At 39.1% G+C, this 13,297-nt stretch overlaps 2 protein-coding genes across 3 annotated transcripts in view; one reads left to right on the forward strand and one right to left on the reverse strand.

Annotated features, from left to right (window-relative positions):
- Window positions 1–4,900, forward strand: part of EGLN3 (egl-9 family hypoxia inducible factor 3) — a 361,817-nt gene extending 356,917 nt beyond the window's left edge. The window contains exon 6 of the transcript XR_004431686.1: window positions 4,791–4,900. The gene's annotated coding sequence lies outside the window, so the exon portion shown is untranslated. The remainder of the gene's footprint in view (window positions 1–4,790) is intronic.
- The window catches only part of NPAS3 (neuronal PAS domain protein 3), an 880,768-nt gene that overhangs the window by 219,806 nt on the left and 647,665 nt on the right, over window positions 1–13,297 (reverse strand). The window lies entirely within an intron of this gene.

The following is a 13,297-nucleotide window of genomic DNA, read 5'->3' on the forward strand; positions in this document are numbered from 1 at the left end:
CAAACATGATATAGTAATATATGCACTTTGCTTATGTATTAAATAGCATCTAGTGTTGGGTCTAATAACTATAAAAATTTTGAAGTAGTGATATTCCAAGATGTCTACAAGAGCAGTAATGTAATATGAAAATATGTGTGATTTCTATTGGTGACAAAAGTACTGCTGATATTACTGTGGTTTATAGTCTACATTAATAACAGAAATAAATGCTAAATTTTACTTAGAGATTAGTGAAATTAAAGTTGTGTTTTTCCCTCATCCAAATTCATTGGCTCCCTACAGTCTATCTACAGACTCCATGTTGGTTTATGGACCCCAGGTTAACAACCCTTAAACTCTGAAGAAGGCCAACTTTTCACATTTTTCTAACCATTCTCAGCTATGGCACAGTCATCTGGAATAAGCATGAAGTAATTTCTTCAAGTTTAATCCACTACTTTTCTTAAATTGCTACACTTAGGTTTTCAAAATGCCATAGACATCTGCCCCTTTCTTTGCCAACTACATATGTATATAGTCTCTTTAAAATCTTTAAGTTTCTCTTAAATCCAGGTGTTGTTCCCCTTTCCAATAAATCCTAACACAAACTGGAAAGAAAAAGAAATTTCTTTCTCTGCTATGGAATTACAGATTTACATTGTAACTAAACATCTACTAGATCAAGTATTAATAACTGGTATGCCATTAGCTCATCTTTTTCCATTAAGATCAATTCTTAGGGGATTATTACATATTTTGTTTGCTTAAAGATATACCTTTATTAAAAGACCACTAAGTAAGAATACTTACATATACCAAGAAACTGATTTATAGTTACCCCAATTTATGTTCCCACTGTGAGGAATGGTAGGTGATTTCTCTGCCTTCTCACTCTGAGGTTGCAATTCTCTGTTGTACAGTACTAGATACACTGTAGGTGCGACTGGAACCTTGAAGAGGTCAGGTTTATTTGAGCGAATGTTTTCTCTTCTACTGGCCACACAAGGCATGGCTCTTAACTCATTCTTTCTCTGTCCTTCACCAAAACTGCAAATAGCCTTTTACAATTACACAATGTCAGAACCTAGAACCCCTCAACCCTCAATAGTAGCCTAGACCTACAGAACAATTATTCACTTTCCTCCCACTAACCCACATTAATAAGTAAGGTGTCAGAAGACTAGGGCTTTCTGTAGTGGTTAGAACTTACCTAGGGTTCAGTACAGCATATCTTCTCGTACTAAAAAATCAGTAGCAAAAAAAAAAAAAAAAAAAAAAAAAATCCCTTTAAATATCTAAATATCTAGGTCCAAAGGAAGCAGTGAGGTGAAGAATATATACGTATTTTTAACTAAAATCAACTAGTCTATTTAAATGCCTTTCTTACTTCAAACATTCTGTGCTCTTTATGTGCTTATTGGCTAGAACTATTTTGAAGTTCTGATTTAAGACAGGGATTTCTCTATTAGTTATAACATGTATCTATAATTATTTTAAAAATAATGTCTGTTTTTTCTGTCACATGACATATTATCTTAATATCTACTATGAATTTTGCATTTCTTTCTGAGTAGAATCTTGAACATTTGAAAGGTGCTAGGCAGAAATAGAGAAATGAAAAGGAAAAAAACAATGATTTCAGAGAGCAAGGGTTAGGGTAAAACAACCTGTTCAATAGTGCATATTGTTACTCTGTTATTTCCAGGATTAACATAAAACCAAACTAGAAGCATAAACATGAAATGTGATAGACCTAAGAAGATAAACATGGTATAACAATATTTACATTGCATGGACTTCAGGAACATAGCAAAGTCCTGTGCAAATTCTACAGCGACATAAAAACCTCACTGCTTCTGTACAAATCAGCCTCCTGGGCACATGCTCTTCAGGAAACATGACCGAGCCTTTTGGGATCCTCCTTTTCACATTTAGAGCTGATATTATGAAAATCTCTTATAAAACAAGAGAATACCATTTCAGCTTCAATTTATTAAAACAAATTTTTTTTCTAAACATAAAATGCAGTTCCGTTAAGGGTGTGAGAAAATGGACAATCTAATACCATGCTATGAGAAAGTCAATGTGTACCATCTTTCTGGAAAACAATTTGTCCAAATGTATGACAATCCCTTAAAATATGTTGTCCTTTTGACTTCATTTCTGGAAATTTATCCTGAGGGTATAAGAATGGGTACGTATATAAAAATTTTGCTGTGAGTATATTTGACAGGATAAATACAATTTGCAATATACAAAATTAGAACGGACCTAAATGTTCAATAATCTAAGCCTGGTTAAATAAATGGCACATCTATAGAAATAAATGCCATCTAACCATTAACAATACTTTGTAAGTGTATGTATTAATACTGAAAAAAGGTAGCTGGGCATGGTGGTTCACTCCTATAATCCTAGCACTTTGGAAGGTTGAGTCGGGGGATGGCTGGAGCCCAGGAATTGGAGACCAGCCTGGGCAACATGGTGGAACCCCATCTCTACTCAAAATGCAAAAAAAATTATCCAGGTAGGGTGGCACACACCTATAGTCCCAGCTACTTGGGAGGCTGGGGAGGAAGGATCACCTAAGCCGGGGGATGTCAAGGCTGCAGTGAGCCCTGATAGTGACACTGCACTCCAGGCTGGGTGACGGAGTGAGACACTGTCTCAAAAAGAAAAAAAAGCCCACAATATTTTAAATTTTACAAAAGGGCTACAAAGCAGTCACAAATATAAAACAAACATGTAAATATAAATACATTGTGAAGGATCTCAGAAAATATACAGCACATTTTTTACAATATATCTTTTTGAATGGATGTGGTGTTTTCTCTGTTAGTCTATAGTGTTCAAATTTTTGTTGTGAATATGACGCTTTTGTAATTAAAAATGTATTAAAACATTTTTAATTAAAAGACTTGTCAAGGTATAAATTAATTACTGCCCATATGAAGTATAATACAAATTTTTACTTTACTAAAACAAGTACAAGTCTCCCTTTTTGCCTCTGAAATATCAGCTTTATTCAACACCTTTGGCTGGGACTCAGAAATGAAGGGGATAACACATTTTTCTTTATTCTGACATGCATTTCCTTTAATTACATGTTTTCACTTGTGTTCATCAACAGTAAACTTCAGGGTAAGTTTTTCCTACCAATTTTAAACAGTTCTGCATGGCCAATTTTCAGGTCTGTCAAGAAAAGCCAAGACTAATATCCCAGTGTCATGTTTATAGCCATCTGTGTAGAAACAAAATCAGGTTTGGACAGCTTTTATCTTGCTAAGGTTCACATATTTTGATGTGTGGGATGAATACTTGGGTTTAGAAGCATAAATGGATTAACATGTTTGGCGGAGCTGGTGGGGGGTAGAGGAATAGGGGAATTTCTTCAAAACCAGCTCTTCCAAGTATTGATGGAGAGTAATTAAAATGAAGTAAGCCACCTTGGGGTAGCGGGTGCGGTGGAGGGTGGGTCGGGGAGGGGACTGACAAAGCGAGACAAAGTGTGGTGGCTCTAGGTCAAAGGTGGAACTTCCCACAGATATGAATAAAAACGAGATTGTTCTAAGAAAACTTAGAGTGAGCTAAGCAATTTTGTTTTATAGTCATAAAGATTATTTCCTCAGTTGTAAAGAAATGAGGCAGCAGGCAGCCACACCTGGTTCTGCATTGCCGCGGGGGATGGAGAGGAACTACCACGGCTGTTTGTCTGCATCTGCAGGCTGGGTGCACAGGTTGCAAAAGGCTCTCACCAGCCTTTAAAGCCCACAGGTCTCCGTTAGGCCTTTAAAATACACCTGCCATCTGGCCTCACACAGTTCCCCTATCATTATTTCCCTCTCCCCTTATTGGCCTGGGGTCATCTTAGAAGGGAATTATTAAGCATGGGATTAGGTTCATAGCAAACAATGACTTTTTTACTAACATACTGGAAATATCAGCTTTACATCACACCTTTGGCAGCTTCTCCCTTTTGCCCAATTAATAAAGAAGGCATTGATTGCTCTGAATTCTCCATCCAGGTAGCTGGTTCTCTGACCCCCAGTTGCTTTGTGCATACGTAGGCCCATTCAGCATTTACCTGGTTTGTCCAATGGCCAAATTCTAGATCCTGGAACATTTTAAATATATTTAAAACAATCACCAACCATAGCCAGTAAGTCTATAAACATTGTGACAGCAGCTTCAAGACTACCCAGTAGAAAGGTTTAGTATTGTATGAGTAACAAAGGTATATTCGTAAAACAGTTTGTCTACAAAGCACAAAAATGTAACTTCAAATTATTTTCAAAAGTCTGAAATAAAACAGAATAACTTTATAGGAGATCCATATGGTAAACCTACAAGATACCAAACATCCAGATGCTTTCAAACATCTGTATTTCTGCTTGAACTTTTCCATTTTTCCTTGATGTTTGGCTTCATGTAGATACAATAAGGCCTTTACTTTCAACTTTGGCAGCTTTCAAAAAAATTCAAGGAAAATATTTCATTACACAGTTTACTTTTGATACTCCCAATTTAAGGCTACCTTCCTCATTCTATTCCTCACAGTATTATTGAGTAGATGCCTAGTACATGTTGGTCAAATGAAGGAAAAAAAAAAAAAAAGATGACCCCTAATTAAATGTACAACTGAACAGGGAAACTATTTGAGGACATTTCTATTATTACTAATAGCATGTCTATGAACTAGGGAGTACATTTATTCTGAATCCTTCATTCTATGCATCCATATTTCATCAGTCTTTATCATCTTTCATTATAATATATAGAGAGCCTGAATAATTATTCTTGTTTTACAGGTGAACATTCCTGAGGAACTGAAATATGAAATCTGTCAAGTCACATACAGAGATCCTGTAGATCATTCAACTGCCCATCCCAAATCATCCAATAAAATATGATGCTTCTCTAGCTGTAAAGGTTTATTATTGAAACCCAGTAGAGATTTATTTCTGCATTTATTTATTTATTTTGGTCTGAATTACTGAGATGTGTGAATAAGACTTATATTTGAGACATACCCTAGAATTCATTTTCTGCATAAAACCTGCACAGACACCTCACTTTTCCATCAGGGAGGTGAGAGCTCACTTTCTAGCTGGTGTTGGTTGCTCTGGATAAAACTGGAATCATAGCAGAATCTACCTCATTAGGATTGTTGAGAGTATTGAGAAACCATGTATGAGGACTTAATATTGTTTCTGGCACATAGCAGTTGCTCAAACAGGTATAACTTCCTGTTGTCATTAATGCTCATACTGCTGACAATGAGCCTGGCAAATTAGTCTATTCTCAATAAATTTAAGTTCATTTCCACTTCCTGCTATGTAGATGCTGATAACATTTGAATTCCCTTTAATTATTTTAATGTGTTGTTCTGTGAGAAAAGATAACCCTGTTTTTTTTTTTTTCCTCCCCCTGTGGTTTCATTAGATGATGAATAAATTGGGCCAGTAAAACCAGTCTTCCTAAATGACCTCTGATCCTAGTCATGCTTCCTCTTGGTTGATTAAAGTGGAAGATTGACACAGACTTCAGAATTGACTGACCCATTAGAAAACCCCTGATTGCAGGATTATTAACATATGAGCAAAATCCTCTATGGAAGTTGGAAGATATTCAGTCAGTCAACAAATATTTGTTTAGTGCCTATGATAAGCCAGGCCTTTGATAGCTCTTTTTAAAAATGTAGGATAGCTTATTAGCCCCATTGGTCAAATCCCTGAGTGTGCAAAAGATCGGTGTTGGGGCTGGTCATGGTGTCTCACACCTGTAATCCCAGCACTTTGGGAGGCTGAGGCAGGTGGATCACCTGAGTTTGGGAGTTCCATGCCACCCTGACCAACATGGAGAAACCCCGTCTCTACCAAAAATACAAAAAATTAGCCAGGCGTGGTAGTGCATGCCTGTAATTCCAGCTACTCAGTTGGCTGAGGCAGGAGAATCGCTTGAATCCAGGAGGGCAACAAGAGAAGGAGGCAAAGTAAGAGTAGGTTTAGAACTCTCAAAGCAGCAAAGGGAGTTATGAGCAGTAATGGCCTTTAGAAAGAACTAGAAAAAATATGCTATCCCAACAGTTTTCTAAGGCCCAGAAGTAAATTCCAAACTCAATAGGGTATGTTCAAAATTGGCACAAGCCTGAAAGACACTGCATCAGAGATGAAAGATGGGTTGTATGTGGCCACCAAGAGTCCTTTCTATTTGCCTTTGGAATTGGGGGAAGGATTTGTTAGCCAATTCCCCTTACAGGTCAGTGCACCTGCAGGTTCAAAATTTCAAGCTCTTATAAGGACTATGGCTCAGGATCTGCACAGGCATTCTTGGCCAACAGTGTTTTAATTTTCTCTGTCCCTAAATGAAGTAAAGCTATTTGGGGCTGTTGTTGGTTGAAAGGCACCATTAACTGTGACATTTTAGAGAAGAGAGAATGAATGTCATGTCAGTCCCAGTTTATCCCTTCCCCTTCACCCCCTCACCGCAGTAGGAGAATAAGTCTCAGCATTGGTTGATGACCTCTGAAAATGAAGGGCATGGGATATGAGATGGAATGCAGAGTAGAGTCCTGGCTTACCACTTCCTAGCTCTCTCTGTGTTTCCATATGTGTCAAATGGGCATAAAATCTTCATACTTAGCCTTACAAGGTTACTTTTACCATCAAATGAGAGGTATAGGAACGTTCTCTGAAACCTGCCCCCTTTTTTTTTTTTTTTTTTTTTTTTTTGAGACGGAGTCTCGCTCTGTCGCCCAGGCTGGAGTGCAGTGGCCGGATCTCAGCTCACTGCAAGCTCGCCTCCCGGGTTCACGCCATTCTCCTGCCTCAGCCTCCGAGTAGCTGGGACTACAGGCGCCTGCTACCTCGCCCGGCTAGTTTTTTGTATTTTTTAGTAGAGACAGGGTTTCACCGTGTTAGCCAGGATGGTCTCGATCTCCTGACCTCGTGATCCGCCCATCTCGGCCTCCCAAAGTGCTGGGATTACAGGCTTGAGCCACCGCGCCCGGCCGCCCCCTCTTTATAGACCATAGAGTCTGTGATGGGCTGTCCCTGGCTCTAAAGATAAAACAGTCGTGAAAAATACACCCTAAGCCTCACAAATCTCAGAAAGCAGAGGAAGAGATCTGAGAAGAAGAACGGGTTTAGATTTTTCATATTGGTAATCTGAATAGGTATGAGTAATTCCCAGTATAACTATTTGTAAAAATCACATGCATCAAAAGTACTCAGGGAAAAACTGAACCCTTCTTCATCCTTGAGGAACTGCTTCACTTTGGTAATTATAATTAAAGAACACCACATTTCCACAACGGTCCTTTGGTGTTAGGTTAGATTTGAATGTACCTACCAAAAGTTTCATCAGCCACAGTGTCTTTACTTATATTGATACAGGTAAATCTTTACTTCATGGCTTTGGCCTTGCAAGTTGAAGAGCTTGGGTCCTGCTGACACGTTCTTAAAAACAGGAATATTAATTTGAGACTTATTTTCCTCCAGCCCATTCGGCCACTCATTCCCAAATCTCTTTCAAAGAGAAGGACTCAAAAGGGGGCAATCTAAGGCTTCAGTTTTCTGCTGAAATTCCTCTGAGGGCCTACTCTCTGCTCTTTATTTGTATAAACATGTTATAATAAGTGAAAGATACTCGGGACTAGGTAGGAATGTCTCGCAAACAGCAGGAGATGCTAAACATTGTGGTTTACTCTCGATTCGTATCAGAAGAGGGCATTTTTAAAGTGGTCCTTTCTGATCATCATGTTAAAACAATAGAGGTGAATAAAGGTGAACATCTGAAAACTGGACACATCTCCTACAGGCAGGGATATTTCAATTTTTTGTTTTATTTATTGAGATCTCCCTCTCCTTTACTTAATGTACAGAGCCAAGTTATTTCACACTGCCACCAAACAGTAGCTTTTTAAATGATTCAGGGAAGTATAGCTTTCATTTAGGTTTGTGCCCTCCAGTCTGTTTATACTGGTCGATACACTTGTCTGAAAAATATAATGGATTAGCACATCATTCAACAAGCTAGTCAGAAGGCAAGCTCAAGGCGACAGACACCAAAAAGTAAATTACAGTCAGTAGTATGGGTAGGCCATGCCTAGAGCTAGGAAACATCGTATCAGCACAAAACCTGTATTCTCTGAGAATCGTGGTGGAACTGAAAGGGATGAAAAATTTACACTCAAATATAATAAAACAATCAGCTCTACAAATTCATATGGTACTATAAACTGTGTGGTTTATGACGCCGAATGCAAAGGGAATCTGGCGCTACAACCATCCCACACATTATAACCTCAGCTGGAAACAGACATGGATGGCATTTGTTTCATTTAATAGGCCCACTTTTGCAAGCAGCCATAGATCATGGCTTACTTTACACATTCCATTTAAATATTTGCAAAATCCAGTTTGCCACAGGTTTGTATTTGGCAACGTAAGGGTTGAGGTGGCTACAAGGGGCTTGGGTGGGGGCTGCTACAAAGAATATATTTATTCTTTCTTAGCTTCATCTCTCTCCCTTCACCCTCTCTCACTCTTGCTTTCCTTCCATTTTCTCTTTCTCAGGAAACGAAAAGCAGTATTGATACACATTCTGAAGGTCTTAAATGTACATGTTCTATATTATCTACTTTGACGTGAACAAAATCGTTATACAGTAGATACATCTAGTTACAATCATTAAACAGTTTTCTATCTTATAATCATTTACTGTTGAAAAGAACAATTAAAAATAGATTTTAAAAGCCCAAAGGCATTTAAAGATTTTTCACCAGAAAATAAGCTCCAAACAGCAAGCCAAACAAATCATTTCTCTTACCAAGAGCTCACTGAAGGACTGTATCATCCTTAGACACTGTACCTCCACATAAATATTCTTTTTACCGATTATGTTCTACTTGTACAAAGACACAAATGAGGTAGAAAAGGAATGTGGGAGCTTCAGCATTCAGAGAAACGTTAGGAACAATTGGAAAACCTACAAATTAAAAGAGACCTGGCAAAACTACTTTGTATGGGCTGCTTATATGTGACTAAGAGTCACGGAAAAGGAAATGAGGGTTTCAAAGTCTAAAATATTACAGAAAATACGTTCTCAATTTTTTCCTTTCAACTCAAATTATCAGAGTTAAAAAACAGGAACAACAAATACAATCTATGAATCTCGGATTCTGTCAGTGTTAGTGGATTCAATCATCAGTTAATAGTCAAAAGCTAATGGGCAGGAGACTATACAGCAGTGGTTAACAAGCTGTGTTAAATGGTAAAAGTTAATTGCATGATGTGTTGGTCTACAATGGAATCCATTACTCTCCTTAGAATTTCCTAGGATTTTTGTCTTGGGGCAGTACTTCCTAACATGTTTGGTAGAAAAGAGTCAGAATTATTCTGGCCTTGACCTGTGACTGCTCTCTCCTCCTTTGAGCTTTCCTCTTGCCTGGCATCACTGGTACTTCAGCATCCTTGTCCCTTGCACCACTGTGTGCATGGACCAAGGCGGACTAATCCTAGCAAAAGTCACTACATATTCTTGGTCCGGTTTCACCTTTACCAGGTGAGAGCCACCATGAGTTCAAAACTGGTCTCTCTCCTTTCCCCCTCCCGCCTCCAAAGTCCATTCCCCTACTTCTCCTCAGCAGAAGAGGAAGAGATAACCCTACTTATTTCTCAGGTTCATGCCTTTCACATTGTCAAGCTTATTCTTCTGAGACCTGGGTTCAATGAGGATCCCTCTCTTGAGTCTTTAAATATATCTTTCTATACACCCCAGCTTCTCCACTTAAAGTTGCCTCAGCTAAAAATGAGATCCATCAACACTTTCTCTCCCTCGTACTTTTCACCCTCCCCTTGGTCCCTCCATCCACCTCACCCCCTTTGCCACCAAACTGCTTGGAAGAGAGGCCAACATTTGCTGAATACATTTGGACTTCTGGCCCCGCAAGCCACTGCATTTGGGCCCCAGCCTTCGCTGGTGCTAGCCCATGAGAGTCAAATCATGGAAATCTTCAAACTTTTGGGTCTGATGGCTCTTAATCTTTCCTTATAGTATTTTAACTTTCGGACACTTGACCACATCCTTTCTGAAAGCCTTTTTTCTTTGCATTTCCTAAGGATAACTTCTCAGGGTTCTTTCTGAGGAGGATACCAGCCAAGTCACTTTCTGATCATTTGTTCTGCATAGTATATGCTGCCTTCTCTTCCTCTGCCTGTCAGTAAACTGAGATTTTCTCCTCAGGCTTGCCGTCTCAGCAGCTCACATTCCCTGTTTCTTAAACTACAGGTTTTTCTTGGTAATCTCATCTAATTTCTTTGGGTCCAGGTATAATTTATATGCTAACCACTTCCCAACCTGGAACTTTGAACCCAACCTCTCTTGAGCTCTGAAGCCTGTCCATTCAACAGATGTCCCATAAGCTTCTCAAATGCCACATGTCTAAATCCAAACTAAGTTTTAAAAATGTACTACTTCTTGCTTTCCACCACATTTGATTGGTCACCATGGCATTGATCTTACTGGAAAAATGCTTCTCAAATCCATCCCCCTCTTTTATTTCCACTGGTGTGCCCTAACGTCATCACCTTTCACCTCTTTTCTGGACTATTTATCAGTCTTTTAATTGGAGGATGCTTTCTATCCTCCATTTCTTTTTAGCTAGAATTATTTTTTCCCTAAAGCACAAATCTAATATTGCACTTTTCCCTTTAAAATATTTTACAGCTCCCAAAGGTCTAAAGGAAAAATTCCAATTTCCTTAGCTTACCCTGACACCCTTTCCAAATTGGCCAAGTCCTAACTTTCCAGACTCATCTCTCCCATAGGAAACAGCTTTGTATATATGCCTCCTTTGGCCTGGAATACTACCTTTCCCTTTCCTACAAGGAAAATGCCCTTCAAGCCCTGACCAAAAGCATTACTTTTTCTTCAGTAAATTCTTTGCAAACTTCTCCAGGCAGAGTTAGTCATCCACATTCTATTTTCGTGATTTGTAGTGGATCTCTCTATTGTGACCATGACATTCAGTATTCACTAAAATATTTGAGACTTAACACTCGTAGGTCATCGTAGCTTCGTTGCCATGTCTAAGGCATCTTACAGGCACCAGCTCCTTAAGGGCAGGAACAACGCCTTAGTTATCAATAGCTTCAGTTTCCAGCACAGTTTTTGCACACGTAGGTCATTCAGCAAATACTAGCTGAATGCTGGCATGCATGGATGCAATTAACAGTGTGGTGAGTGTCATGGGAACCCTGGGTTTGGACCTGTTTTATTGATTACTAGGCCCTACTACTCTACTGAATCTTGGAATATTTCTAAAAATGTTGAGTATCAGAATTTTCAGGTGTATCTATATAACTTTACTGATGTTTTCACAAGTTCATTTACACCATTAGCATTGTGAGAATAACTTTTTTTTTTTTTTTGAGAAGGAGTCTCACTCTGTTTCCAGGCTGGAGTGCAGTGGCATGATCTCGGCTCACTGCAACCTCCGCTTCCCGGGTTCAAGCGATTCTCCTGCCTCAGACTCACGAGTAGCTGGGACTATAGGCATCCGCCACCACACCTGGTTAATTTTTGTATTTTTAGTAGAGACAGGGTTTCACCACGTTGGCCAGGCTGGTCTCGATCTCTTGACCTTGTCATCCACCCACCTCAGCCTCCCAAAGCACAGAGATTACAGGCGTGAGCCACTGCGCCTGGCCAAGAATAACTATTTTACAGTTCTGAGCGGGATGCTTAATTGTACCATGTCTCAGTTTCTCTTAACACATAAAATGAATAATTCGACATGCCAATTATGTAAAACCGTCCAGAGGTAACTAGCATTACTGGTTAACAACAAGTGCTTTGGAGTCAAGTGGGCTGGGTTTAAATGCTAGTTCTGCCACTTCCCTCTTGTATGGTCTTGGGTAAGCTATTTAACCTCTTTGCCTCAGTTTTCTTATCTATAAAATGGAGACTGTAATAGTACCTAACAATCGTTAGGGTTACACACCTTAATTTATTTAAAGTACTTAGAACAGTGCCTGGCACAGAGTAATAGCTTAATAAATGTTAGTTAGGGCACCTGTTCTTCAAGTCACCCGCTTGGGCCTCTTCCAAGCATCCTTTCCTTTCTTTCTTGTTTTAAAGCCTCTTAAATTTTAAAAAAACAGTTGTAATTATTGTTGTTGTTGTGTTTTTTTTTTTTTTTTTTTGAGACGGAGTCTCGCTCTGTCGCCCAGGCTGGAGTGCAGTGGCCGCATCTCAGCTCACTGCAAGCTCCGCCTCCCGGGTTCATGCCATTCTCCTGCCTCAGCCTCCCAAGTAGCTGGGACTATAGGCGTCCGCCACCTCGCCCGGCTAGTTTTTTGTATTTTTTAGTAGAGACGGGGTTTCACAGTGTTAGCCAGGATGGACTCGATCTCCTGACCTCGTGATCCGCCCGTCTCGGCCTCCCAAAGTGCTGGGATTACAGGCTTGAGCCACCGCGCCCGGCGTAATTATTGTTAATTAGGAGGCTACAAATATGAACAGAGAAGGCTCACAGAATGATTGAAATACTTCCCAGAGAAGGCACCAGGAACGCACACGTCAATCATTAGAATAATAATACCTCTGAATTGTTTAGAATTTTATATATTTTCTGTGTATTTTCCACTTTTTAGACCCTCAGGCACCCTATGAAAGGTTTGGGAAATATAATAAATATGAATTGACTATGTGTAAGTGTCTAGGGTCAAGAAAATCAGTATTTATTCTAGAAAATGAAATACCCTTGTGAAAGAGAGTCAGTCTGTCCTTTGCATTAGCCCACAATAAAAGGGTAACGATGAGGTATCTGTGAGAACTCCAGTTATTGACATCACTGACCTATAAACATATCCCCTTCAGCATGATATACAGCACTTCAGTACCCTTGTTTTTGTATAATTGCTGTTACCAAAAGCCTTTCAATTTCGAGTGCTCAAATGAGAGCAATTCATATTTCAGATAATCTGCCAACAAGGAAAACTAATTTCAAAATATTTGATCATAAAAGTTGTCCTCAGCTTCTACAGAGATAATTTAGTCAAATAATATCAGATGATCTGAAAGCAGTCTTAGCAGGAAATTGCTAGGGACTCCATCTAAGCAGCCTCCATTTGCACTTATATAAATGTACTGAAAGTGTAGGAGACTTTGACAGCCTGCCATATGTGATTTCATTCCATAGCCTACCTACTTTACCATCAAAAGTTATATCCTTTGAAGCATTGCCAGAATTACTTTACCCCAGTAGATATGCTAGATGTGCCCTTTAAAAGCCATATCATTTCTTTTCTAC

The sequence above is a fragment of the Trachypithecus francoisi genome, unplaced genomic scaffold (genome assembly GCF_009764315.1).
Source record: "Trachypithecus francoisi isolate TF-2019V2 unplaced genomic scaffold, Tfra_2.0 Lachesis_group3, whole genome shotgun sequence".
NCBI lineage: Eukaryota > Metazoa > Chordata > Mammalia > Primates > Cercopithecidae > Trachypithecus > Trachypithecus francoisi.